Genomic DNA, 12,409 nt, shown 5'->3' on the forward strand with positions numbered 1-12,409 from the left:
CCCAGCCACCCTCCTGTCTACCCCTGAGGGCTCTCTCCCCTTCCACTCTTGTCTAGAAACCTTGGACTACTGGACAAAACCCCAAGAGGGATTGTCAGAAGATCCTCTGACCAATCCTGAGGAAATCTGGTACTCTGATGGAAACAGCTTTATCTTAGATGGAAAAAGAAGAGCTGGATATGCAGTAGTCTCCAATTTTGAGATCATAGAGGCTAAGCCTCTGCCACCACGTACTTCAACCCAATTAGCTCAGCTCATAGCCCTGACTCAAGCTTTAGAACTGGAAAAAGGAAAAAGAATAGCCATTTACACTGACTCCAAATATGCCTTTCTGGTGCTACATGCACCTGCTGCTGTTTGGAAAGAAAGGGGCCACTTGACCACCCGAAGGTCCCCAATCAAATATGGGGAGCAAATTCTTAGACTCTTGGAGGCAGTCCATCTGCCCACTGAGGTTTCAGTCTCCCACTGTAAGGACACCAAAAAGGGAGTACGGAAGTGGCACGAAGGAACCAAGCAGCTGATCAGGCAGCTAAGAGAGCAACATTACAGAACAATGACCTAATAGAGGTTGCCACCCTAGTTCCACAGACTAATCTGCCAGAAACTCCTTCATATCCTGAAGGCGAGACTCTTATAGCTAAGAGTGAGGGCTTTCAAGAAGATCATATGGGGTGGTTCCAAAAGGAGGGACTCCTTTTTCTGCCTGGGAACCTCCAATGGAAGTTGGTTAACTCCTTACATGCCACCACTCATTTAGGAGAAAAGGCCCTCCAAAAATTACTAGAAAGGTCCTTCAGAGGAACAGGCCTCCAAACAACCATAAGGCAAGTGGTCTCCACTTTTCCCACTTTCCAATTAATCAACCCCCAAGGAGCTCGAAGATCCCAGCTGGCTCAGCCCATCCAACGACAGGGGACCTACCCAGGAGAGAAATGAAAGATGGATCTAGTAAGTCTAGTAAGATGGGTCCCCAAAGGCTCAACTCCAGCCCACATGGAAGGGCCCCTACCCTGTAATACTTTCCACCCCTACAGCAGTCAAGGTACCAGGACATGACTTCTGGATTCACTACTCATGAGTTAAGCCATGAAAGAAAACAGAAGAGGACACTCAATACACCTGTGAGCCCCTGGGAGATCTCAGATACCTATTCAGAACTACCAATGAGTGCCATTCTAATAAACACCCCAAAATCTAGTTTCTGGAAATAAGATTTCTCAGGACAGCTCCAAAGAGACAACACAGCTTGGTAGAGACTGTACTCCAAAACAGGCAGGAGACATATCTTCTGATCCCTGAACAAGGAGGGACTTGAGCCATCCTGGCAATGGGAATATGAAATTGGCTAATGCCCCTACTAGTCCTTGTTATGCCATATTGATGTTGGTTGTGATTGTTCCATGTATTATCTATTGTCTAACCTGGTTGTCTCTGACCAGGTCAACAAGCTACAACATGCAGTGCCAGTTCAACAAAGATATAAAACTAGAGCCGGCCAAAGGAAAATATCACTCACCCTTAGATGGACACCTCTATAAGGACTCTGAGGCCTTAGACTAGCAAGAGGCAGAGGCCCAATGCCCTCGCCATCCCAGTTCAGCAGGAAGTAGCCAGAAAGACCTCGGCGTCCCTATTCCCAAAGAGTTGGGCCTTCCCTCTCTTGAGGGGGGAATGTTAGGTAGTTAGAATAGGAAACAGGAGTCCAAAATGGCGGTGGCTAAAAGACAAGGAAGGGAAAAGTCCATGAAAATAGAACAAAGGCAGATCAAAGGAGGGTCCGGAGACCTGAGTGAGGACCTCAGGTAGAACAAACAGCACTCCTGGCTAGCCCAATTTACATAGGGCAGACACAGGGGAGGAAAAAATATATAAAAAGAGGAGCCAAAGGAGGAGCCAAAGGGCTCTCTCTCAATCTCTCTTTCTCCTGCGCACTGGTTTGCATCTTTGGGTCATGATCACTCACCTAGAGCCAGATACCCTGGAATGTGAAGTCAAGTGGGCCTTAGAAAGCATCACTATGAACAAAGCTAGTGGAGTGATGGAATTCCAGTTGAGCTATTTCAAATCCTGAAAGATGATGCTGTAAAAGTGCTGCACTCAATATGCCAGCAAATTTGGAAAACTCAGCAGAGGCCACAGAACTGGAAAAGGTCAGTTTTCATTCCAATCCCAAAGAAAGGCAATGCCAAAGAATGCTCAAACTACTGCACAATTGCACTCATCTCACATGCTAGTAAAGTAATGCTCAAAATTCTCCAAGCCAGGCTTCAGCAATATGTGAACCGTGAACTTCCAGATGTTCAGGCTGGTTTTAGAAAAGGCAGAGGAACCAGAGATCGAATTGCCAACATCTGCTGGATCATCGAAAAAGCAAGAGAGTTCCAGAAAAACATCTATTTGTGCTTTATTGACTATGCCAAAGCCTTTGACTGTGTGGATCACAATAAACTGTAGAAAATTCTAAAAGAGATGGGAATACCAGACCCCCTGCCCTGCCTCTTGAGAAACCTGTATGCAGATCAGGAAGCAACAGTTAGAACTGGACATGGAACAACAGACTGGTTCCAATAGGAAAAGGAGTATGTCAAGGCTGTATATTGTCACCTTACTTATTTAACTTCTATGCAGAGTACCTCATGAGAAACACTGGGCTGGAAGAAGCACAAGCTGGAATCAAGATTGCCAGGAAAAATATCAATAACCTCAGATATGCAGATGATACCACCCTTATGGCAGAAAGTGAAGAGGAACTAAAAAGCCTCTTGATGAAAGTGAAAGTGGAGAGTGAAAAAGTTGGCTTAAAACTCAACATTCAGAAAACGAAGATCATGGCATATGGTCCCATCACTTCATGGGAAATAGATGGGGAAACAGTGGAAACAGTGTCAGACTGACTAGAAGGACGTGAGTATGGGTGAACTCTGGGAGCTGGTGATGGACAGGGAGTCCTGGCTTGCTGCGATTCATGGGGCCGCAAACAGTCGGACACGACTGAGTGACTGAACTGAACTGAAATGAACTGCCCTCACCCTTGGAGGATGGATTCTCCTGCTATTTTCTAAATAAAATAAACGTGTAACACAGAGGTGTAACACTGATTTGTCTAAGAGCTAGAACACAGTCCTTTCGAGACCTGAGAGCTATAACGCGCTCTGTCCAAGACCCGAGAGCTGTTGCCGAGGGCTTTAATGTCCGTCACTTCAAATCTTCGTTGTGCTGAGACAGAACCGAGGAACATACACTCGCCTGACAATAGGAATACAAAAAAGTGCAGCCACTGCAAAAAACATTATGGAGGCTCCTCAAAAGTCTAAAATAGAACTCCATATGATCCAGAAATCTCAGCTCTGGGTATTTATCTAAAGAAGATGAAAACACTAACAAGTAAAGATGTTTGTGCCCCCACGTTCATTGCAGCATTATTTACAATAGTCAAGATATGGAGACAACTTCCGTGTCAGTCATGGATGAATGGATAAAAAATTTAGTGTACACACACACATACACACACGAATAGTATTCAGCCATAAGAGAGAAGGAAATCTTGCCCCTTTGACAACATGGATAGACGGGAGGGCATTATGGTAAGTGAAATAAGTCTAACAGAAAAAGTCTGTGCAAACAAATTTATATGTGGAATGTAAACAAAACAAACGCCAAACTCATAGATGTAGAGAACATATTGGTGGTTGCCAGCGGTCGGGATTGATAGTGGAAGTGGGGGAAATGGGTGAATGGGATCAAAAGGCAAAAATAATAAAATAAAATAAAACGCATACTCAATGCAACATGTATACACATATATAAGCTAATGGGAAATACCAAGACTTAGAAATATTTTTGATTGATTATTGAATCTCCTGGAAAATGCATGAATTTTTATTTCATGCAAATTGAAATTCAATAAAGTTGAAAAGTCAAATGTAAGAGATTGATTGTAAAATTCGTCTAAGTTGTCAAACTACCTTGTCTCCAGGCCCTTTTAAGATGTTAATTTGGATCTCTTCTAATGCAGAGTTAGGACCTATTTTTGCACTTCTTGAAGCTCAAAGCTTCAAAGGCTTTGCAGTTTTACTTTCAATAGTTTCTGCTCTTTTAAGCATTTGCTGGTTTTGTATTTTTCATTTCCTGTTGTTTTTCAGCCCACAGACTATCTTCTCATGCATGTAAAAATATCTGTACCTATTTGCTAGAAATTCTGTGATAAAGAGACCAGAGGATGATTTTCACGCACATTACAGCACAGTCCCCAAGAAGTTTGTGGTTGACCCATTTCTCAGAATCTTCTCACAATAACAAGAGTGGCTGTTATACATTCACATGTACACACACCCATTTCCTTCCTGCCTCACCTCCTTCACCTTTGGCCTGACCAAGGTCCCCTTCCCTCCTCTTCGTGGGGTGATGCTCACAGTGGACTCAGACTTGCTGAGGAGGCCTGACTGAGGCAGTCGCAGCTCTGTCGTGAGCTGAGTGAAAGAACCAGTGCGATCAGTGGATGCAGGTTCTTCTGCCTTCCTGAGGATGGAGTTTTAAAAGCCTGAACATAATAGAAAACTTAAGAAGCCAATTTTATTTCTCTTTGCCTATTTTGAAGTAATAAAAATTTGAAATTAGTATTAGAAAGTCTTTACCTCCAAGTTGTAGATGACCACAAATAATTCTGTGTATAAGTATTGATTGAGAGGGTAACAGGCAGGAAAGCCAGGGGTCTCCAAATGGAGGAAATAGCCCGCAAGTGTCAGACATTTTTTATCTCTCTTAAGCGGCAGGAGAAAACAAACTAACAATATTTTTTCCTTCTCTATACAAATTTAAAGGGAGGTTTCTCTTAAAATACTGTGTTGCCATAATGACACCTGGTTTCCCCTAGAGATAACCAATGCCTTTTTCTTATGGAAATGTTTTATGCCTTTACCCCAAACTCTGTCTCCAAGTCAGTTCTGCCTCTTGGCCCAGAACCTACTTGACAAACCAGTATGTTATACTCAGATATTGTTCTCCTAATCTATGTAAATGAAACTATTTGTATGGTGGTCTGCCCTTCTTCAAGATTCAAGTTAATCATTTTATGGCCCAGGATAAACCATTTGGTGCCAAGATTATCCCAAAATGCATCTTATGGGTGAGGGGCCTGGTGCCATTCTGAATTTTAAGACATTCCTTTCTTTCATTAACAGACTGCTAGTGACTATATAACATCCAGCTGAAGACTAGCAGGGGGGTACTCTTTCTGCCCCCTTCTGATGCCTATGTCAGAAGCTTTCTCTATCTCCTTTATACTTTAATAAAACTTTATTACACAAAAGCTCTGAGCGATCAAGCCTCGTCTCTGGCCCCGGATTGAATTCTTCTCCTCCGGGGGCCAAGAATCCCGGTGTATTCGCGTGATTCAACAACAACCTTTCAGTATGTAAGAGTAGTTTGCACATTCTCTCTTACTGCACTTTATTTCTATGTAACAGGAGATCAGAGATTTCAGCATCAATTTAGCAAACTAGTCATATGCCAACCATTGTGGAAAATGGATTGAGATCAATTATAGACCACAGACATTTTCTTTTTGAAATCCCTAATAAAACTGGGATGTCACAGCGAACTTAGGAGCATACATATCAGATACAAGAGCATGCAACAATTTCTGGAAAGAGCACTGGGGCCAAACATTCACAGTCAGCATGGGCCCAGAGAGGCTATCACTGAGGTATCCATGGAGGAGACAGAAGCACCGTGGGGAGGTGGGCTTCAGACATTTCAGCTGTGAAGGGGTGGGGCTGAGGATTCGTTGAGGATGTGACCATGAGACTGCTGGCCCAACTGTCTCCTCACGTCCCCCTCTTCAGAGGCTCACACTTCAAGGTCTGTCTTCCCGAGTGCATAACTGAAGGATTCGGCCCTATGATTAGAGCATCTCCAGAGAAAATCCTCCACATTTGGGCATTTTGGGTTCCCTCTCCATAACAGCCTGTCCCGCAGTTACCTCAGATGAGACCTGCACTCAGAACCCTCACTCACAGGTGAAACTTCCAGGTTTTCTAATGATTTATTCCAAAATTTGAAAAGGTAAACAGGGAGAACTGCCATTTGAGGACAAACTGTAATATGATGGAGAGATGCAAGAGACAAAGATAAACAGAAAAATTAACCCTAAGGGGGCCATTAACTCAGCAAACAAAAACATGAAAAAACTAACCAAGGGAAAATAAATTTCTCTTTCAGATATCTAGATTAATCATCCTCCCACTGAAATCAACTAAAAATGCCGAAAACATTAGATACCTTTTCTTAAAAGCATATGTGAGTAGGCAAGTAATAAGCATTCTCAGACCAGAACTAAGTGGGTGACAAGTAGAGTGCAACAGCAGGCTGTCCCTCTGAGGATACTTTACCAGCTCTGGAGAATTGAAACTTTACTTCTGGAAGCCACATTGACATGGAAATCATAGTCAAGGCAAAGGGGGATTCAAGGTGGGAGGGGGCGGGTAGCTAGTAGAGGAACCTGTATCACTAAGTCCAAAGGGACACGCCCTCAGTGAAGGGTGACATAGGGGTCAGTAACTTCTAGTCAGTGAAATGGATGAGAGATTTGAAAAAGAAAAGATCGGAATGAAGTTTAAGGAGCAAAAGATGCTTATAGAAAAAGAGAGAGAGAGAATAGGCTAGAGGAAGACTGTAAAGTAATAATGGTTGGAATTTTTTTTTTCCTGAGCTGATGAAATTCAGCAATTAACACACTCAAGAAATCTAATACCAAAGAATTTCATTAGGAAAGAATTCACTCCTTAATGTATAGCAGTGAAACTGTGGGGAAAGAAATGCACCAGAATGAACAGACAGATGACCTTTGAAAAAAGAAAGGAACTGGGCTGATTTCTTAGTAATGACAAAGGAAGCCACAAAACAGTAGAAGCAGGCTTTCAGTGTGGTCAAAGAAAATAACAGTCAACTTAAAATTCTATACCCAGGGAAAACAGGAATCAGAAATAAGGCAAAAGAAACACATTTCAGACAATACAGACTGCGAGTCTTACCACCAGCAAAACTTATCTAGAATTTGTTAAGAGTGTACTTGAGCAAGAGAAAAGTAATCCCAGATGGTAAATCATATGTGGAAAAGAAGCAGAAAGAAAGAAAAAAAGAAGAGATACTATTAATAACTTCTAGGGCTTTCCTGGTGGCTCAGTTGGTAAAGAATCGACTGTAATGCAGGAGTCCCAGGTTCAATCCTTGGGTCGAGTAGATCCCCCGGAGAAGGAAATGACAATCCATTCCAATATTCTTGCCTGGGAAACCTTATGGGCAGAGGATCCTGGTGGGCTATAGTTCATGGGATCATAAGAGCTGGATTCGACTTACAGACTAAATCACCAGGGCTTAAAAAGGAAAAAAATAAGAAAATTAAAATACACAACAACAATAATGTAGAGATAGGGGTGGCGGGTGGGAATAAAGACTAAAATATTCTAAAGTATTTGTTGTATAACAGAGAGATGAAAACATGAGATGAAAACATAGAATTACTTTTAAACTTTGACAAATTAAGAATATATGTTATATAGGGAATAAAGCCAATATTTTGTTATAACTGTAAGAGATTTGTAACCTTTAAAAATTGAAGGAACATTAAAAATTTCCATACAAGTAAAGGAAAAATTTAGAAGTGAAAAAAATAGCCAGATAATCCAAATTAAGATACAAAGAAGAAAGAAACACAAATTATGAAAGAGGTTGGACATGTAGACAGCAGAAAATAAAATTATGAATGTATCCAAATAGATTACAGATTATAATTATGATAAACACAGCACAGACTTCAGTTACAAAAATAAATGTTTTTTTAAGTGGATTGCAGAAGTAATCTGAATCTAAAACATGAAACTAGAGGTAGTTTGAAAGCAGAAGTAAAGGCAAAATGCAGCAATACAATTCTAAACAAACACAAACAATATATCAAATGAAATAGGCCTTTCAGTGTCTAGTGAGAGCCTATTTCATGCCAAGTGCTGTTCTAGCCAACTGGATATATTAGCACATGATAGCAGATAAAGATCCCTGCTTCTCCAGACCTATCAGTGCTCCTTGAAGGGGAAAACAACAAACAGAAAAGGAATAATTGATAAAATAAAGAATCATTACAGAAGACATTCCCCTATGTAAGAATAAGAACTCAGGGAGCATGGTAGAGAGGACCCAGAGCGGGAAGGCAGGTGAAACTTCAACAGTGTGGAAAGCAAACACCTACCAAGTCCTATTCTGCAACGTGGCAACTTGTTCATTCCATATCCCAGAGAATGCAGCCCAGGTTCAGAAGGGATTTAGATAATAAGAATGCTGTTACACAAGCAAAAAATATTTGAGAATGATTTCCCTAGATATTCCAACAAACATTGTTTATAAATATAGATAAGACTGATTTTTTAAAATGTACGTTGATTTGCAGCTTCATTGGGATCTATCCAGGTTTCATCTGAAACCTGATGATGAAACATACCACTCCAGGCTGCAAGCTGGCAGGTTTAATACACAGGGGACGGACTCAAGATGTTTGTCTTGGGCAGCCCCAAGAAAACCAGTTCTTCACACCTGTCTGCCAGAATCTGAAACGCGTATAGAGAGGCCTTAAGTGGGTTCAATCACTTATATGATCCAGACAGTATCAGTTTCTCCTGAGGCTGCATCCTTAGAGGGGCTTCTGGAAGTGGGGAAGGCAAGCAGAAGGCACATTTCTAGGACAAGGGAGCGGCTGGGGAGTCCTCGATTGCATGGGTGCAGTTTGCTGGACCACCTCTCAACCCCGTGACCAGCTCTCGCGATCTCACAGGCTCCCCTCTCCCTGGCCTTTCACCAGCATGGAGACGGCTGCTCTGGTGGCTCCCTGGCTGCAATGCAGGCAGATGCCACAGCAACAATAGAGTCACATGTGAGAGAACACGGGTGAAGTCAGTGATTCCCAACAGAATGACAACTTTTTCTGCCGAAAATCCTATGACCTGAATCTTGGATTTACAACGTCCCACACATAGGGGCTGGGATCCCTCAGGGTGTTCACTGTGCCCTCGTGTGACTTAATAAAGAGGACACCTTAACAGTTTCATCAGTAGGAACACACTATATTCTGTTTGGATAATGGTGCCAATGCTTCCTAGGGAGGAAGTGACCATGTCCAAGGCCACTTTTTCAGTTCAGTTCAGTTACTCAGTCATCTCTGACTCTGCGACCCCATGAACTGCAGCACGCCAGGCTTCCCTGTCCTTCACTATCTCCTGGAGCTTGCTCAAACTCATGTCCATCAAGTCGGTGATGCCTTCCAACCATCTCATCCTCTGTTGTCCCCTTCTCGTCCTGCCCTCAATCTTTCCCAGCATCACAGTCTTTTCTAGTCAGTCAGTTCTTCTCATCAGGTGGTAATATTTGAGCTTCAACTTCAGCATCAGTTCTTCAAATGAATATGCAGGATTGATTGCCTTTAGGATTGACTGGTTTGATCTCCTTGCAATCCAAGGGACTCTCAAGAGTCTTCTCCAACACCACAGTTCAAAAGCATACATTCTTTGGTGCTCAGCCTTCTTTATGGTCCAACTCTCACATCCATACAGGACTACTAGAAAAACCATAGCTTTGACTAGACAGATTTTGTAGGCAAAATGATGTCTCTCTGATTTTCAATATTTTGTCTAGGTTCGTCATAGCTTTTCCTCCAAGGAGCAAGCGTCTTTTACTTTCATGGCTGCTGTCACTATCTGCATTGACTTTGGAGTCCAAGAAAAGAAAGTCTGTCACTATCTCCATTGTTTCCACATCTATTTGCCATGAAGTGATGGGACTGGATGCCATGAGCTTCATTTTTTGAATGTTGAGGTTTGACCCAGCTTTCTCACTCTCCTCTTTCACTTTCATCAAGAGACTCCATAGTTCTTCTTTACTTTCTGGCATTCAGATAGTGTTTTCTGCATACCTGAAGTTATTGATATTTCTCCCTGCCATCTTGACTCCAGCTTGTAATTCGTCCAACCTGGCATTTTGCATGATGTATTTTGCATAGAAGTTAAATAAGCAGCGTGACAACATACAGCCTTGACATGCTCCTTTCCCAATTTGGAAACAGTCCGTTGTTCCATGCCAGTTCTACCTGTTACTTCTTGATCTGCATACAGATTCCTCAGGAGGCAAGTAAGGTGGTCTGGTATTCCCATCTCTTGAAGAATTTGCCATGGTTAGTTGTGATCCACACAGTCAAAGTCTTTAGCATAGTCAATGAAGCAGATGTTCCTCAGGAATTCTCTTGCTTTTCCTATGATCCAGTGGAAGTTGGCAATTTGATCTCTGGTTCCTCTGGCTTCGCTAAATCCACTTGAACATCTAGAAGCTCTCAGTTGATGAATTGTTGAAGCCTAGCTTGGAGAATCTTGAGCATTACTTTGCTAGCATGTGAGGTGAGTGCCATTGTGTGGTAGTTTGAACATCTTTGGCATTGCCTTTCTTTGGGATTGGAATGAAAACCGACCTTTTCCAGTCCTATGGCACTGCTGAGTTTTCCAAATTTGTTGGCATACTGAGTGCAGCACTTTGATAGAATCAATTTAAAATAACTCAGCTGGAATTTCATCACCTGCATGAGATTTGTTCTTAGCGATGCTTCCTAAGGCCCACTTGACTTCACATTCCACAATGTCTGGCTTTAGGTGATTGATTACTCCATCATGGTTATTTGGGTCATGAAGATTTTTTTTTTTTTTTTTTGTATAGTTCTTCTATGTATTCTTGCCACCTCTTCTTAAAATCTTCTGCTTCTGTTAGATCCATATCATTTCTGTCTTTTATTGTGCCCTTCTTTGCATGAAATATTTGCTTGGTATCTCTAGTTTTCTTGAAGAGATTTCTAGACTTTCCTATTCTATTAGCTTCCTCTCTTTCTTTGCATTGACCACTTAGAAAGGCTTTCTTGTCACTCCTTGCTATTCCTTGGAACTCTGCATTCAGATGGATATATCTTTCCTTTTCCCCTTTGCCTTTAGTTTCTCTTCTTTTCTTAGCTATTTGTAAGGCTTCCTCAGACAACCATTTTGCCTTTTTGCTTTTCTTTTTCTTGGGGATGGTCTTGATCACAGCCTCCTGTACAAATGTTATGAACCCCCATCCATAGTTCTTCAGGCACTCTCTCTGTCAGATCTAATCCCTTGAATCTATTTGTCACTTCCACTGTATAATCATAAGGGATTTGATTTAGGTCATACCTGAATGGTCTAGTGGTTTTCCCTACTTTCTTCAATTTAAATCTGAATTTGGCAATAAAGAGTTCATGATCTGGGCCACAGTCACCTCCAAGTCTTGTTTTTGCTGATTGTATAGAGTTTCTCCATCTTTGGCTGCCAAAAAATATAACAACCTGATTTTGGTGTTGACCTTCTGGTGATGTCCATGTGAAGAGTCCTCTCTTGTGTTTTTGGAAGATGGTGGTTGCTATGACCAGTGCATTCTCTTGGCAAAACTCTGCTAGGCTTTGCCCTAATTCATTTTGTACTCTAAGGACAAACTTGCCTGTTACTCCAGGTATCTCTTGACTTCCTCCTTTTTCATTCCAGTCCCCTACAATGAAAAGGACATCTTTTTTTGCTGTTAGTTCTAGAAAGTCTTCTAGGTCTTCATAGAACCATTTAACTTCAGCTTCTTCAGCATTAGTGGTTTTGGCATACACTTGGATTGCTGTGATAATGAATGGTTTGCCTTGGAAACAAACAGAGATCATTGTGTCATTTTTGAGACTGCTCCCACGTACTGCATCTCAGGCTCTTTTGTTGACTATGAGGATTAGTCCATTTCTTCCCCACAGTAGTAGGTGCAAAGGCTATCTGAATTAAACCTGCCCATTCCAGTCCATATTAGTTCACCAATTCCTAAAATGCTGATGTTCACTCTTGCCATCTCCTGTTTGACCACTTCTAATTTACCTTGACTCATGGACCTAACATTACAGGTTCCTATGCAATATTGTACTTCACAGCATCGAACTTTACTTCCATCACCAGTCACATCCACACCTGGATGCTGTTTTTGCTTTGGCTCAGCTTCTTCATTCTTTTCTGAGGTATTTCTCCACTCTTCTCCAGTAGCATATTGGGTTTCTACCGACCTTAGGAGTTCATTGTTCAGTGTCATATCATTTTTACTTTTCATACTGTTCATAGGATTCTCAAGGCAATACTGAAATGTTTGCCATTCATTTCTCCAGTGAACTAGCTGATTCACAAGGGAAGCCCAAGAATACCAGAGTGGGTATTCTCCAGTGGATCTTCCCGAGTCAAGAATAGAACATGGGTCACCTGCATTGCAGGCAGATTCTCTACCAACTGAGCTATCAGGAAAGCCCCTCCAGTGGACCACACTTTGTCAGAATTCTCCACCATGA

Source organism: Bos indicus, chromosome 4 (assembly GCF_029378745.1).
Source record: "Bos indicus isolate NIAB-ARS_2022 breed Sahiwal x Tharparkar chromosome 4, NIAB-ARS_B.indTharparkar_mat_pri_1.0, whole genome shotgun sequence".
Lineage (NCBI taxonomy): Eukaryota > Metazoa > Chordata > Mammalia > Artiodactyla > Bovidae > Bos > Bos indicus.